General features: G+C 40.7%; 1 protein-coding gene across 4 annotated transcripts in view; it reads right to left on the minus strand.

Moving 5' to 3' along the window:
* Positions 1-17,014, minus strand: part of TSPAN9 (tetraspanin 9) — a 186,981-nt gene that overhangs the window by 71,063 nt on the left and 98,904 nt on the right. The window lies entirely within an intron of this gene.

The raw sequence follows: 17,014 nt of genomic DNA on the forward strand, positions 1-17,014 counted from the left end.
ATGGAAGCTTTCTTCTCTTTGGATTTCTTTGAGAGTATCCCAATCCCTGCATATTTCCAATTTCCTATTCCTGGACTCAACTCCCAGCAATCCTCCAGATAGATAGATTAGATAGAGGTAGGTAGGTAGGTAGATCAATCAGGAGGACTGCTGGGAGCTGCAGTCCAAGAATAGGGAGGAGAGAAAGAGGAAGGGAAAGAAAAGGGGGAAAGGAAGGGAAAAGGAAGAAAAGGAAGGAAGGAAGGAAGGAAGGAAGGAAGGAAGGAGGGAGGGAGGGAGGGAGGGAGGGAAGGAAGGAAGGAAGGAAGGAAGGAAGGAAGGAAGGAAGGAAGGAAAAAGGGAGGGAAGGAAGGAGAGAAAGAAAGAAAGAGAGAAAGAGAGAGAGAGAGAGAGGGAAGGTTGGCCACAGCAATGAGTGGTGGGTACAGCTAGTCATACAATAAAATTAAATGCCATCTCCAATACACATTACATATGCAGAATTACAAAAAAGAAAACACCCACCCTTTCACATTAATCACCATTGTACAATCCCTAATGCCGCATCAGTGTGAAACTGTTGAGTTCGATATAGTCACAGCTCTTGGATAAAAGCTACCTCTCAGCCTGTTTGACTTCAAATTTTGGGGTCCATGTTCTATCTGAAAATAGTGCTGCTAGATTCTGTTATTCACCTATTGCACGCACGCACGCACATACACACACATTTGGTTATCTGTTCTGCCTTGTGTAAAATAAAGTAAATAGATGCCAGACATTCCTTTGTGTTACATAGGTGCCAGCTGTAGGTGGGGGATGGAAGTTAGCAGTTCTATTCCCTGCATTTCCTCAGGCTGTCACTGACATGCAATTTCTATTTCTGCTGTCAGTGTCAATTCTCACTGGCTATAGATGGCTATAGACACCCAGTGACCTTGGGCAAATCATTTTTCCACCTGATACCTCTGCTTGCTCAAGCACAAGACAACCCAAATTACAAGCAAAACAGTCATAGTGAAATAATTTTCTGCTTTCTCTGTCCATGTATGTGAACGCAAAGTTCTCTTAAGGAGCCTAGATGCGATCTTGTTATATATTTGTTTTGACAGTTTCTATTTGGAAATGATTTTGAATTGGAGTGTTGTGTAGTTTCCGGGCTGTATGGCTGTGCTGTCGCACGCTGGGCCTGTACATAAGACTGCAGACAGGACATAAATTCTGTGTGCCCAACGGGACGCTTGGGCTGCCTCAGATTAAAGGCCTTTGGATTTCGTTAAACAGAGTCTTTAGATTGCTTGAAGGTTTAACAAAGTTCTTTATTATTGAAAACAAACAGGTACTTTAAGGCTTTCTTAATAGTCTATTGGCTCTCTCGATCTTGTCCACTGGGAACAGGCACTATCTTCACAACTGAATTTCAACTAATGGGGAAATCCTTAACTTCTAATCTGGGCAGTCTGTCTTTGCCTCTGTTGGCATGGAGCCCCTACACCCGGTACCAACTGCTTCTGGCTTCCGCGAGTGACCCTTACCAAGCAGAGCTTTGTAGACTTCCAAGGGAAAAAAGAAGTTCAGGTTTCAGTGATGGCTGGCTGAAGTGCTGTGAGACCAGATTTCCTCAGCAAGGGAGCTGTAAGGCTGTATATCTCCCAGCCAAGTCGTAGAAGACGAAGCTTTCTACAGGAGCTCTTGGTATTATGTCCTGCATGAAAGGCTTCTCTATGTGGACTGACCCAAAATGGCTCCTATTCAAAACCCAAAAAGGGGGCGGGACCAGGGAACCTAACTATAATAGACAGGTGGCTTGCCCTATGATTGCAGCCAAAAGAAGCCACCTATCTGCAGAGTCCCTGAAACTTAGGACTGCAAAAAACAAACAGAATTGGAGCTCCTGTTACAGCCGTGTTCTAACAGAATTTCCCCGATATTTCATTGGCATCTGTGGCTGGCATCTTCAGATGTTATAAATTTAATTTTGCATTCTTCACTCAAACAAAACAAAAGAAAACAATGTCTCAATGGAATCACATTATGGCAACACAAGAATGTGCCTTACACTGAAGTACTTATCAGACACACCAACATAGCCGTGATTTGGTTCCGCTTTTGTTTCAGTCTTATCACACGATGCCATGGTTCTTTCAGTACTCTTCTGCTGTATAGTAATTGAGAATGTGATTTTTTTCATGCTGAAAAATAATCTGCTAGTGGCCTTCTTTCTGCTATAATTCAGTAGCCATTTTGAATGCGATCATCTTATCCTGCATCATTGTGACAACAATCCATACAAAAAGTGATTTGCAGTTATAGTGAAATAGTGCTACCACCCTGAACTATTTCAAATAACTCTTCAGGTTCATGTACTGAATAGAAGCATGTCTCAAAATATTCTCCACTACTTTCCTTCACATACGACAGCATTACTTTTAAATATTATTTATTAGTAGCCGTCCCCTGCCATGCGTTGCTATGGCCGAGTCTGTGTATATATGTTTTGTGTGTGTATATATTTGTGTATATGTGTATATATGTGTGTTGTGTGTGTGTATATATGTGGTTTTGCACCTGCGTAGTAGTGTATTTTTTGTTTTTTGGCTTTTAAGTCCCTTCTGGTGTGTTTTTCAGTGTTTTTATGAGTGATGGTCACTCGTTGGCCTGATAGGTGTCTTGTGTATAAATTTGGTGTCAATTCGTCCAGTGGTTTTTGAGTTATGTTAATCCCACAAACGAACATTACATTTTTATTTATATAGATTTATTATTTATTTTGAATATTTGTACCCTGCCCTTCTCAACCCCCTAGGGGGACTCAGGGCAGCTTCCAATTGGCAACAATTTGATGCCTCAATATATACATAATAAAAATAAACAGTCAATAATTAGAAATAGTTAAAAACATTAAAAAATACAATTAAAATCTACTAAGAATTACCACTCTGGTGGCCATTATTAGCCGAAAACTGTGGTTGAATGCTCCATCAAACTTATCCATAATCCATTTCCAAGCCAATGTCAATATTGTTATTGTCATTGTCCGCTTAATTACCCAAAGGCCTAGTCCCACATCCACGTTTTTAACTTTTTTTTCTAAAGGTGAGGAGGGATGAAGATGACCTAATTTTCCCGGGAGTTCCACAGGTGGGGGCCACCACCGAGAAGGCCCTGTCCTTCGTCCCCGCCAAGCGTGTTTGAGACAGAGGCGGGGCCGAGAGCAGGGTCTTCCCAGAAGATCTTAAACTCCGAGGTGGGATGCAGAAGAAGATATGTTCGGACAGGTACCCTGGACCAGAGCCACATAGGGTTTTATAGGTCAAAACCAGCACTTTGAATTGTGCTCGGAATTGGATCGGCAGCCAGTGGAGCTGACATAACAGGGGGGTGGTATGCTCCCTGTATGACGCTCCAGTAAGTACTCTAGCTGCCGCCCATTGGACTAATTGAAGTTTTCGAACAGTCTTCAAAGGCAACCCCACGTAGAGCACATTGCAGTAATCTATTCGGGATGTGACAAGAGCATGGACCACCATTATTTCTTATATTTAAAGTAATAGTGTAACAACATTATAAAATCATATCGTAATTTAATGAGTACAAATGAAAATGATGCTGGCATGATATGAGGTGTTTTAATGAGCTCCAATATCTGTTGTTATTTTGCTCTCTCCTGCCCTGACTGGTTGTGCATGTGTGTTTGAAAAAAAAAAAGCTATTGAACTTTAGTGCTCCACAGCATTGCCTCCCTCCTTGCACTGTTTTGGAAACTGAATTGTTGTTTACACAATCTCCCGCATTTATTATTAGCCATCTTGCAACCCATTCTCCTAGATTGAAAACTAAGAAGCATACATCCCAAAGCTTTTGAGAACATAATACCTCGCTGCTGTGAATTTGCTTTTTCTCCCCTATGGCAATGGGTAATAATCTTTAAACAGGGATTAAAAATGTTACAGAACAGGCCCAGGAAAGCTAGACAAAACAAGCTTCCAAAAAGCTGAAGATTGGCAAATTGTTGTTAATGAAGAAAATGCATTACAGACACAAACTCGCTGTTTCAAATTTCATCTGCCAACAGATTCTCAGGTTTAGATATTTAAAATATAGTCTCGATTCAGCCCTTTGGAAATCTCTGGCAATGGTTTAAATGTCTATCAGGAAGACATGTGCTTGGACTTAAATGGGTCAGATAAGCCCAAGAATCCTTGGGCATAGATTGAACAGCAAGTCTCCAGACTACGTGACAAAACAGTGCCTTTCAACAGCTGCCACTGCTATTTCAATCTTTGGATGCTTTGGAAAACTCAGAAGAATCATAGACCCATAGGATTATAGAGTTGGAAGGGACCACAAAGCCCATCCAGTCAAACCTCTTACCATGAAGGAACATGCAATCAATGCACTCTGCAGACAGCCATCTAACCTCTGTTTAAAGCTCTCCAGAGAAGGATACTCCACCACATTCCCAGGCAGCATGTTCCACTGTCAAAGGATTCTCACTATCTGAAAGTTCTTCCTAATGCTTAGGTGGCATCTCTCTTCTGCAACTTGAACCCATTGCTCTGTGTCCTAGTCTCTAGAGCAGCAGAAAAAAGCTTGCCTCTCCTCAATGTGACATCCTTGAAAATACTTAAACATGGCTATCATGTTCCCTCTCAACCTTCTCTTCTCCAAGCTAAACATACCCAGCCCCCTAAGTGCTTGAAAACCTGGCTTGAAAACAGTTCATGTGAAAGGGATTTAGCAGTCTTAGTCGACCACAAGCTGAACATGAGTCAATAGTGTGATGCGGCAGCTAAAAAAGAATCAAGTGATTCTAGGCTGCACCAATAGGACTACAGTGTGTAGATTGAACGAAGTCATAATCCCACTCTATTATGCTCACCTGAAATAGTGTCCAGTTCTGGACACCACAATTCAAGAAGGGTATTGACAAGCTGGAATATATACATGCTCTGGTGACATCCTGTATAGACTACTGCAACGCTCCCTACGTGGGATTGCCTTTGAAGACTGTTTGGAAGCTTCAAATGGTCCAACGAGCGGCAGCCAGGTTGTTAACAGGAGTGGCGCTCAAGGAGCACACAACTCCTGTGTTGCACCAGCTCCACTTGCTTCCAGTTTGCTACCGAGCAGAATTCGTTTAGCCTATAAAGCCCTAAACGGTTCTGGCCCAGTTTACCTGTCTGAACGCATCTCTCCTTATGAACCATCTAGGACCCCAAGATCTTCTGCGGAGGTCTTGCTCTCGGTCCTGCCTTCTTCACAGACTCTGTTTGCAGGAACGAGTAACAGTGTCTTCTCAGTGGTGGCCCCTCGTCTGTGGAATGCCCTCCCTAGGGATATCAGTTCGACCCCCACCCTCCTAACATTTTGAAAAAAAGTTAAAACCTGGCTTTTTGAGCAAGCTTTCCCAAATGCAGTGTAGCAGACAAACTCTGATCTTCAGAATCACTGGACAATGCGATTGGGTAATGGTTTTAGTAATGAGATGCTGTGGATTTATACTTTTATCGGTTTTATTTTATTTTATCAAATGTTATTTATGCTAAATGTTTTAATTGTTCTTTCTTATTGTAGGCAGCAAATTGTGCCATTGTAAACTGCCCTGAGCCACCTTCGGGCTGAGAAAAGTGGTATATAACTATGGATATATATATATATACACACACACACACACACACACACACACACACACATACACATGCACACACACATACACACACACACACACACATACATACACCATATATATATATATATATATATATATATATATATATATAATTTACCATAGTTATATACACACACACACACAGAGAGAGAGAGAGAGAGAGAAGGGTGACCAAAATGATCAAACGTTTGGAAACCAAACCCTATGAGGAGCAGCTTATGGAACTGGGTACATTCAGCTTGGAGAGAAAAAAGGCTGAGAGGGGACATGATAGCCATGCTTAAATATTGGAAAAGATGCCATATTGAGGAAAGGGAAAGCTTGTTTTCTGCTGCTCTAGAACACAGAGCAATGGATTCAAGTTGTAGAAAAATGATATTCTACTTACACTTTAGTAATAAGTTCCGGTTAATGGGAACTCTTTTGACACAGAATATGCTGTCCCGGAGAATGGAATCTCCTTCAGGTCTTTAAGTAGAGATAGATGGCCATCTATCAATAGTGCTTTGGTTGTATGCTCCTGCACAGCAGGGGGTTAGACTGGGGAGGGGGGTACCTTTAGGAACAATTTGGAAATATCAACAAGTCTAAAATGCTTCAGCCAAATTGGCAACTACGGCTCACTATGGTGAACAAATAAACCCCTCACTTGCTGCAATAATTTCCCTGGCTGCTGGTCCCTTTCTGGACACAATTCAAAGTGTTGTTCATGTAGCTTGAGTCCAGTCTGTCTGAAATCTGTCTGAAATGTAAAAACTTTGGAGGAGGACTTTCTTTCCTACCACCCCCAAAACGCTGGTGTTTGAAAAATTGAGCAGTGTTTGAAAATTTCATTGGTGCTAACAGCTACATCCAGATTGCTAAATGGGGGCTAGTTACAGGGGACACACAACTTCTTTGATGCAGCAGCTCCGCAGGCTGCCAGTCTGTTTCTAGGCATAATTCAAAGTCTTGTTTATCACCAAAAGAGCCAGGTCCAGATCGAAAGAAATTAAGTAGGCCAACTCTGAGGGGTTTCTAATTTACAGAGATCTATGTTGCACATTTAATTGGGAGCTGAGACAACTATTTAATCTACACTCTCCCCCTCCGTCACCACATTTCCAACACACACACACACTCACACATACACCGTGACTTTAGAATGTCATAAATGTTATATGAGATTTCTGATTCATGGTATGTCCTCTGTTGAGTTCTAATACGATAGTAAGCTTTCAAATTCAGTTTGAGGGGCATGGATTGGTCACATTATCATAGAAACCAATGTGAATTGAGATACTCTTGCTGAACCTAAAGCCTACAAGTATTTATGGATCTACTAAGCATGACTAAAGATGAACCTACAATGTAGAATTAATGCAGTTTTACATCACTTTAACTGCCATAACTCAATACTATGGAATCCTAGGATTTGTTGGGGCAGAAGCACTCTTTGGCAGAGGCGTTAAAAGGCATTATAAAACAACAAATCCTATGATTAAATAGCATTGAACCATGGCAGTCAAATTCTATTAATTGTACAGTGTGGAGGCACCCTGAATATGGATACAACCGTATGGTTTTTTAACCAAACTGAAAGTGACTTCACATTTTCTTCTGTCCCATCACTGCCTGACCAAACAGCTAAGGAAAGAAAAAAAAGAAATGTATGTACTGAAGCTTAGAGAAGACAATGATGCTGGGGGAAATGGAAGGAAAAGGGGCCTACCAAGGGCAAGATGGATAGATGGTATCCTTGAAGTGACTGGCTTGACTCTGAAGGAGCTGGGGGAGGTGACGGCCGACAGGGAGCTCTGGCGTGGGCTGGTCCATTAGGTCACAAAGAGTCGGAAGTGACTGAACGAATGAACAACATTCGTGTTGAAGGGAGAAAAGGGGAAACTGTCTACAGAATCCTTTTCCAAACCTGACCCATGGGAGAGGGGCAATTTTCCATCTCCAGTCAAGCAAAGTTGAAGCAATGGTTTATTGTGCTCTTCAAGCATCAGTCAGCTTTATCAGCTAACAGAATATTTCTCATCCATCTTTAATTTCTAGTGGGATGAAAAGAAGAGATAATTCCAACTCTTTAAATACATTAATAAAGCAAAACGCTGACATCTGGATTCAGTTCTATGTTAATCTGTTTAGGGATTAAAGCAATAAAGGGGGGGGGGTATTGCTTCCTAATTTCCATCTGTCTATCAGATAAATAGGTCAGAATTTATTTTCCTTGATCTGTAATATGAAAAATAAGCAACTATGATGTTTAGAAGAGCTCTACATCAAGAATCACAGAATCAGATACATACCTACCATGCTAACTTGGCTAGTTAAATGATAAATTATTTTGAAACAATACAATTTTGGTAAGTCATAAAAACAAAAAATCCTATTGCTGGAACAGACTGTTTATGTGGGCACCAAGGATGTGGCTGGCCAGTATGGGTTTGGAGTACATCCAATCCTAAAATTAAATTGTCTCTGACAGCTGTCATTCCTTGTATGTCATGCATCTTGGATTTCCCATAACATTACCAGCTAAAAAACAAAACAAAAGTGAGAAATCACAAAAGAGGAATTCAAAGGAATAGTCAGATAAAGTTAGAAAAACCAACAAGCAGAACAATCTCAGGTTTGCTAGAAAGGTTAAAACCAAAACAAAAAGCTATTTTTGTTTAAGTCCATAGCAAAAGAAAGAACAAGGAAATAGCAGGATCACTGTGTACAGATGATGGCAAAAAGTTAATATGGCCAGAGAAAAGGCAGAACTACTCAGCACCTTATTTGACTCACGCTTTCCCTAAAGGCTTAACAGAACTCAACTAGGGGGTGATGTAACAGGTGATGCAGTAGGAGAAATGGAGCACAAAATAGGTAAAATAGTACGGGAGTATCTGGATAATTTAAATGAATCCAAGTCTCCAGAGCCAGATGAATTACATTCAAGGGTATTAAAAGAACTGGCAGAAGTAATTTGAAAACCATTGGCAATCATCTTTGATAACTACTGGAGAACAGGAGAAGTTCCAAAAGCCTGAAGGAAGGCAAATGCCCCTATCTTCAAAAAAAAAAAAAAAAAAGGGGGGGGGGGGGGAGGCTCCAATTACCACTCAGTCAACCTGACATTAATTTCTTAAAGTAAAAAGGGGGTGCAAGTGGAAAAGTTTAAACAGCCCTGGACTAGAAAATACTACTGTTTACCTGTCCGAACGTATCTTTCCCTATAAACCATCAAGGACTTTGAGATCTGGAAAGGCCCTGCTCTCGGTCCCACCACCTTCGCAGTCGTGCATGGGGGGGGGGGGAGAGATGGGGCCTTCTCTGTGGTGGCTCCCCAGCTATCTCTCCAATGAGATTAGGTCTGCCCCCTCCCTCCTGATCTTCAGGAAGCAGCTGAAATCCTGACTTTGGAATCAGGCATTCACAGATTGATGGATTGAACCGGTAAAGACTAAGATTTATTGGACCACAATGTTTGGATTTAGTTGGATGTTGTTTTTAACTCAGTGAACTGTCTTTTATAGGTATTTATAGTGTATTATGTATGTTTTTTTAAATGTCATTTATTGTGTAGCATTGAATTTTTGCTGTTGTTAGCCGTTCTGAGTCCCTCAACGGAGGTAGAGATATAAAAGTTCTAAATAATAAGCAGGGGGATTGGGAACTGGCTGAATGTAAAGGGTGTTTACCAATGGCTCCTCTTCATTCTGGAGAAAAGTGACCAGTGAAGTGACACAGGATGGCCCTTGTGGTCTCTTCCAACAATAAGATTCTATAAATAATCCCAAATCCTAAAAAAACTTTCACCCTGGTGTCTTTGGAAATGCTTTTTTACCATAATTACATAACAGTTTTCATGCAGTATTCAGTATCTGTAAAGATTAAGAGAATAATGGATTCAAGAGCAGTTCTACATGGACTCTTTATCTCAGAGCCAATCTGAAGTCCAAAATTCCAGATTGGCCCCAGGATGGTTTTTACCACAAGCCCCGGGGGCCACTCTGGAGGTGGGGAAAACTCCTGACCATCTAGTGGCACTGAACCCGGTTTGGGTCAGCCTTACCATCATCCTTCCATTCTCATGGTAGCAGCAGCCACTGTTTGTTGCTTGTCACTTGAAGTGATACTAGAGCAACGCTGGAGAGGGCAAGAGGAGAGGAGGAATCACACTCTCCTCCCCCCACCCCACCACCCTTGCATCCAGGCCAACATCACTCCAGGCAATGAGCAATAGACACTAGCCACTGTTATGATGAAAACAGGAGGGGAATGGTGAGTGACATCCTGCGTCCTCAAGCCAGTTGAGCCTGGGAATATTGTATGAATGTGTAAACAGTTGTGGCCAGTTACGTCTCAGAACTGACCCAACTGCTTCTATGGGCCCAAAATTACAGTTCGCTCCAAATTCTTGGGGAAAAGTCAAAGCAACCTACAACTTTTTAAAAATTTGGTTCAAGGCCATGTTAAGTGGACTTGGTCTGTATTAACCCATATGTCATGAGGCCTGCACAGTGCACACAGTTGATTCATGCCTGCATTGGGATAAAGAGTCAGTGTAGATCAGTGGTTCTCAACCTGGGGGTCAGGACCTCTGGAGGGGTCACCAGGAGGTGTCAAAGGGGTCATCAAAAACCATCAGAAAACACAATATTTTCTGTTGGCCATGAAGTCTGTGTGGGAAGTTTGGCCCAATTCTGTCATTGGTGGCGTTCAGAATACGCTTTCATTGTAGGTGAACTATACATCCTAGCAAAGACAACTCTCAAATGTCAAGTCTATTTTCCCCAAACTCCATCAGTGTTCACATTTGGGTATACTGAATATTCGTGCCAAGTTTGGTCCAGCTCCAACATTCTTTGAGTCCACAGTGCTCTCTGGATGTAGGTGAACTACAACTCCAAAACTCAAGGTCAATGCCCACCAAACCCTTCCAGTATTTTCTGTAGGGCATGAGAGTTCTGTGTGCCAAGTTTGTTTCACTTCCATCATTGATGGAGTTCAGAATGCTCTTTGATTGTAGGTGAACTATAAACCCCAGCAACTACAACTCTCAAATGACAAGTCTATTTTCCCCAAACTCTACCAGTGTTCACATTTGGGCATATTTAGTATTTGTGCCAAATTTGGTCAAGCTCCATCATTGTTTGAATCCACAGTGCTCTCTAGATGTAGGTGAACTACAACTCCAAAACTCAAGGGCAATGCCCAACAAACCGTTCCAGTATTTTCTGGTAGTCTTGTGAGTTCTGTGTATCAACTTTGGTTCAATTCCATCATTGGTGGATTTCTTTGATTGTAGGTTAACTATAAATTCCAGCAACTACAACTCCCAAATGACAAAAATCAACCCCACCAGTATTGAAATGTGGGTGTATCGGATACTTGTGCCAAATTTGGTCCAGTGAATGAAAATACATCCTGCATATCAAATATTTACATTACAATTCGTAACAATAGCAAAATGACAGTTATGAAGTAGCAACGAAAATAATGTTATGGTTGGGGGTCACCACAACATGAGGAACTTTATTAAGGGGTCACTGCATTAGGAAGGTTGAGAACCACTGGTGTAGATGTTCCCAAAGTGAAGGGAAATGGTGAAAAATGGTTTTTGTTCTGTATATTTATATGATGCCTGAGGCCACTTTGCCCCCAACATGGGGCAATGCTGCTTAATGTGGTTTTGCCCCATGTCAGGTACAGTCAGGGAATGCTTCTGAGCGTCCCTGACGCTCCAGAGCAGCTCCACTCTTGGTGTGTAAACAGCTCTGCACTTTGAGGCGAGGTGGTGTGTGTGTGTGTGTATGTGTGTAAACTACACACATACACACACACACACAATTGATTGCTCCCCTCCTTTCCCCTTGCCCCTCTCCGCCTGATTGTAAACAACAGCAAAGGTAACAAGCAATGGCCAGGAACTCTCTGGACCTTGGTGACCACCAACATAGTGACAAAAACAGCAAAGGTAAGAGTGATTGTAGGATGAGGCAGTGAGAACTCTGGAGCCGCCACTGATGAAGTTTGTGAACAGAATGGTGTAAACACCGTAAACACAGCTCTGGATTTTGTGGCCCATACAGATGGGTCTTCAGTGACTTCAGAAAAAGGAGTTAGTGACAAGATAAAAATTGAATTACACCTATTTTCCTTGCCTTAAAAGCTAATGGCAATGCTTTTATGTGAGGGCAGGCATGTAGCTGAAGCCCCTCAAGCCCCCCCCCCCCCGAAATTCTCATGGTGGTCTGCAAGAAGGCCTTATTGGTGCATTATTTAAACTGTTATGTTTATTCATATCATGATCTGATCACCATACTCAATATATCCCATAAGCATGGGGGTATTGGGGTAATGATATAAAAGGTTTGCTAGGGTAGACCCTCTTTCGCTCAGACTCAGCCCCCCCTCCCTGAATAAAACTCACCCCTCCCCCAAATCAAAATCCTGGCTACGGGCCTGTGTGAGGGGCTTATAAAGGTATTGTGAAGCTAGACACATTTTCTGTCCCTGCTATTGACTAGTTAGTGGGTGTTCTATCTGTAAGACAGTGATGTACAAAACTCAACTTTGCAAAGTCTCTCTGCAGCCAACAGTGGATGACTAGGCAGATGATAACCAAACTGCAGTCAATACATGATGGATCGTTCCATTTAAAATGCCTCTAGTCTGGAATTTCAGCAGTGTCAGGGATTTTTAAACATTTCATGGAAATGGTAAATAGGAATGTACAAATTCACTCCAATTTTGATCATGTCTTATGACCTCATTAGATGGCCAGCGGCAGGAAGAGGAGGAGCTCCGCTTTGCTGCAAGGTGTGAGGAATCCACTGCCCCACACTTCCCATTGCCAGGAGGACGATCGCATGGGGGGGGGGGGGAGTGTGCCTATAGATCTATGAGCTTTCTGTGTTACTGCGGTGGCATACCGGTTCCACCCTCCATCCAAAGAGCCGGCATGACATCATCTGATGGAAGCTGGCTAGCTCCATGGGTTACCGGCGCTAAATCAGCATATGCCAGATTCTAGCCCCGTATGATGAGGTCATTAGTTGCTTCGTTGAAAAGCAAGTAATGGAATGCCTCCACAAAAACTGAGTGAGCAATTACCCCAGTTTAAAAAGATAGAAATGTCATGACTTCAGCTGAAAGTTTTCAGTATTTTCAGATAGTTGATATTCATTAAGCAAAAGATAACACATTGTGCAGACCAGACCTGCACAACCTGTGGCTCCCCCGTATTTGGGACTCCAACTCCCAGAAGCGCTCCTAAAAGATGTTAATCTAATCTCTTATTGAGAACCTCCAACACTGGAGAGTCCACAATGCTTTAGGGCAGTCTATTCCACTGTTAGTTGCATTAAAAAAGCTCATAAGGATTAGGTGAAATCTCTTTTTCTTATAATCTGAATTTATTGTTTCACAATCTAGTCTATGAAGCACCTGAGGGCTTCATTTTTCCTACATTGTCCAAAACCAAAATGCAAAGATCATCTCCAAGCAATATAAAGATGCTCATTGTAATGAGTTAGGCTGGCGAAGGCCAAGGAACAAGACACTCGCACACCCACAAGACAGGACCATTGTATATGTGTGTGTATGTGTGTGTATATATAATGATGTTATATATTTCTTTGCTGCCAGAAATTTATTATTAAGGTTTCTTTTGCTGCCACCATTTATTGATCCATAGGCCACCTCCTTGCTAGGAGGTCACATCAAGAATAAACATCAAGAATATGATATTTATTTGGTTCTTGAACAGTAAAGATGCATAGTAGTTTCAATAAAATGCCAGGAATTACTTATACAGAGAATGGTTTTATATCATAAGTTTCTTGAAAACAATGTTCCACACACAGGAATACAAACAGGTTGTTTTAAACCCTTTGAATCCTCTTTCCACACCAGCACTCTAAAACTATAGAGGCCCACTATATTTCTTAATCCTTCTCCCTGAAGGCTTTTATTACTTTCCTCAAAGAGGTATCTTTCTAATAACAGTTCCCAAAACCCTTCTCCTTCAAATCTCATAAACTAACTCTTCAAACTCCAAACTCGAACTCCCAACTCCAAACTGACAAAACTCTAGCTGCATTAGCTCTTTTTTCCCTTCTGGCTCCGCCATCTCTGGTTGCTAAGCATCTTTCTTTGGGCTACAATTTCATCAGTCAATCAGACAGCACTTCCAACTATAACGCTGCCTGATCGCTCCGCCCTCCTGCTCTCCTTAGCATTTTCAAGCCAGGCCTGTTACTGCCTGTACACCAACCTTGTAAGGTAGGCTAATCCATTACACTCACCAATCATTTTATTATTGGGTTGGGAATTTTGATGATAAAAACAAATGTTTGTTTAGAATTATATTTTTAGCACAGTATCTGTTTTAATATACTATGCAAGCAATAGCAAAAAAACATGTATCTAAGTGTGTATAGCAAAGCAAAAAAAAAAAAAAAGCCAACAGCAACACAAGTCCAAGATAGGATAAGATGCAAGAGAAAGAGGATGATTGGACTTACTTGGAGCCTAGAGAAAGATGATTAAAGTATCAGGACATCTGAAAGATTTGTTAAGAGAAATATAAAATCAAATCAAGAGAGGGATTAATGAAAGATAGATAGATAGATAGATAGATAGATAGATAGATAGATAGATAGATATTTCCTGCCATCTCTAACATGTTTCAGCTATATAACTTTTTCAGGCATGGAGTTAATATGTTAAGTCACCCTGTTTGCCTGGACTTTAGATAGGACTCCTTCCCTCCAGCTCAACTGTCACTGAATTGCGATGGCAATGATGATGTGGATGCTGCTGAAGATATTCTCCACATTTAAGAAATTTGGAATTGTGCTGCATCACCGATAAAAGAAGGAAGCTTAAACAATTCATTAAACTTCACCCCCTCCCTGCCCAATACACACAAACACCTTACACCTCAGAGAGCAAAATTAACAGTATATATTCAGGGAAAAGCCTCAATGAATTCAGTGCATCGATCCAAAGTAAGTTAACACAGCACAACAGCTTGATAATAATGTTTAAATTATTGTAACTTAACTTTTTATCTATTGTTTTATATTTTTGTCATATTGTTATATTTGTTTGTACTGTATGTTGCGGCATCAAATTGTTGCCGGTTGTAAGCCACCCTAAGTCCCCTCTCGGGGGTTGAGAAGGACGGGGTAGAAATGTTGGAAATAAAGACTACAGATGAACACTATTATTCCTGATTTCTTCCTGAAAAGTTTCAATTATTTTTTTTTCCTTTTGCAGTCCATGACTTCTCAAACTGGAAAGGACCCGATATTACTGGGCAAACAAGAGCCAAGTATAATATAATATAATATAATATAATATAATATAATATAATATAATATAATATAATATAATATAATATAATGTATATACATATAATATTGATAATATTATAATAATACAATATAACACTAATAATGATATCATAATTATATATTTTATATTACATGTAATATTACTAATAATATTACAATATAATGATATAGTGCAATATAGTAATATATAATACTAATATTGTGCTATAGTAATAATATAATATATTGTATTTACTTATCTATGTATATAAAAATGCTCTGTGCATAATGAGTACTTTAAAAACAAAAGAACCAATGAACGAAATCACACCAAATTTGGCAACAAAACATCTCACTACACAAGGAGTAACCATCACGCAAAAAATTATGATTTTGTCATTTGGGAGTTGTAGTTGCTGGGATTTATAGTTCACCTATAATCAAAGAGCATTCTGAACTCCACCAATGATAGAATTGAACCAAGCTTGGCACACAGGCCTCCCAGGCCCAACAGAAAATACTAGCAGCATTTGGTGGGCACTGACCTTGAGTTTGAGAGTTGTAGTTCACCTACATCCAGAGAGCACTGTGGACTCAAACAATGATGGATCTGGACCAAACTTGGCATGAATATTCCATATGACCAAATATGAACACAGATGGAATTTGGGGGAAATAGACCTTGACATTTGGGAGTTGTAGTTACTGGGATTTATAGTTTGCCTACAATCAAAGACTATTCTGAATGAACCCCACGAATGACAGAACTGGTGCAAACTTCCCACACAGAACCCCCATGACCAACAGAAAATACTTAAGGCCATCCAGTCCAACTCCCTTCACCTGGGCAAGAAAACGTAATCAAAGCCCTCCTGACAGAGAGCCATCCAGCCATAGATACAGATAGATAGATATGATTCACATACACACAGATAAAGTATTATAGGTTTGAAAGGGACTCCTAAAGATGGACAATTATATGTTGCATGTTCCAGAGTAGGCAAACCAGACAATTTCTACGTCAACACTGTCAAAGAAACATCAAGAAATATTGTTTACACAAGCATAAAGACATTACATATATCAGAAACCAGCACTTTCTAATTACTTTATTTTCCATATCACCAGACTGGGCCACAGCAACGCGTGGCAGGGGACCGCTAGTTACTTATAAGCTGCTCTGAGTCCGCTTTGGGGTGAGAAGGGCAGCATATAAATGTCATAAATAAATAAGTAAATAAATAAATATTCTTCACATCATAAAATAAGGTCAGTCCTACTGAAGTCTATGAAGAAACCTGGTGTGAAAGCAAGCCTAGAATTAAGCCTCACGTGTAAGATCATTAAAAGCTTAGAGATAAAGTCACTGGTCCTTGTAATGTGAAGCTGCTGGAAGTTGTCAATGGAAATTAATAGCAAATCAAGTCAGAACACAAATAGTTCAAATCCACTTAACTCTGGAATAACTGCTACTGAGATCACTTTAGGTTAAATAGGTCAAGGACTGTTTCCCTATGTATTCTGTTTGCAGACACACTACCTATTCTATTAAGGCTATGTTTATTTCAGCAATGCATAAAAGACATAGGAAAGGCCTATCTAAGATGAGGATCTTGTTTTCCACAATTCTCAACCAGATGATCATGGAAAGCTCATAGGGAGACACATTGGAGGCACTTCCCCAGGAGCTGCCTCTGACCCTGGAGGTGGCATAAAATTATGACCAAAGACACCAAAGTTCCCTTTTCTGTCTATTCCACACCACCAAATCCTGTGGCAACAAAAATAATACCATTATATTCACTGCGAAGATGTTTTCCTCTTTACCTGTATTGCAGCTCCCACTATTCAGCTTCAGATGATGACCGCAGCTTTTGAAATTATCAAAATTATCAAAATTTTGGATGTACTCTTTCCAAACCATTCAAAAAGTTATGCATGCTCAAGGTTTTGACCCTCATCTCTACTTTACAAGGCTGAAAATGATTGAGGCCCATCAGTCACAAAACAACACTGAGCCAGTCACAACATGACAGCTCACGGAGAACGA

This window comes from Anolis sagrei, chromosome 5 (genome assembly GCF_037176765.1).
Source record: "Anolis sagrei isolate rAnoSag1 chromosome 5, rAnoSag1.mat, whole genome shotgun sequence".
In the NCBI taxonomy this organism is placed as follows: domain Eukaryota; kingdom Metazoa; phylum Chordata; class Lepidosauria; order Squamata; family Dactyloidae; genus Anolis; species Anolis sagrei.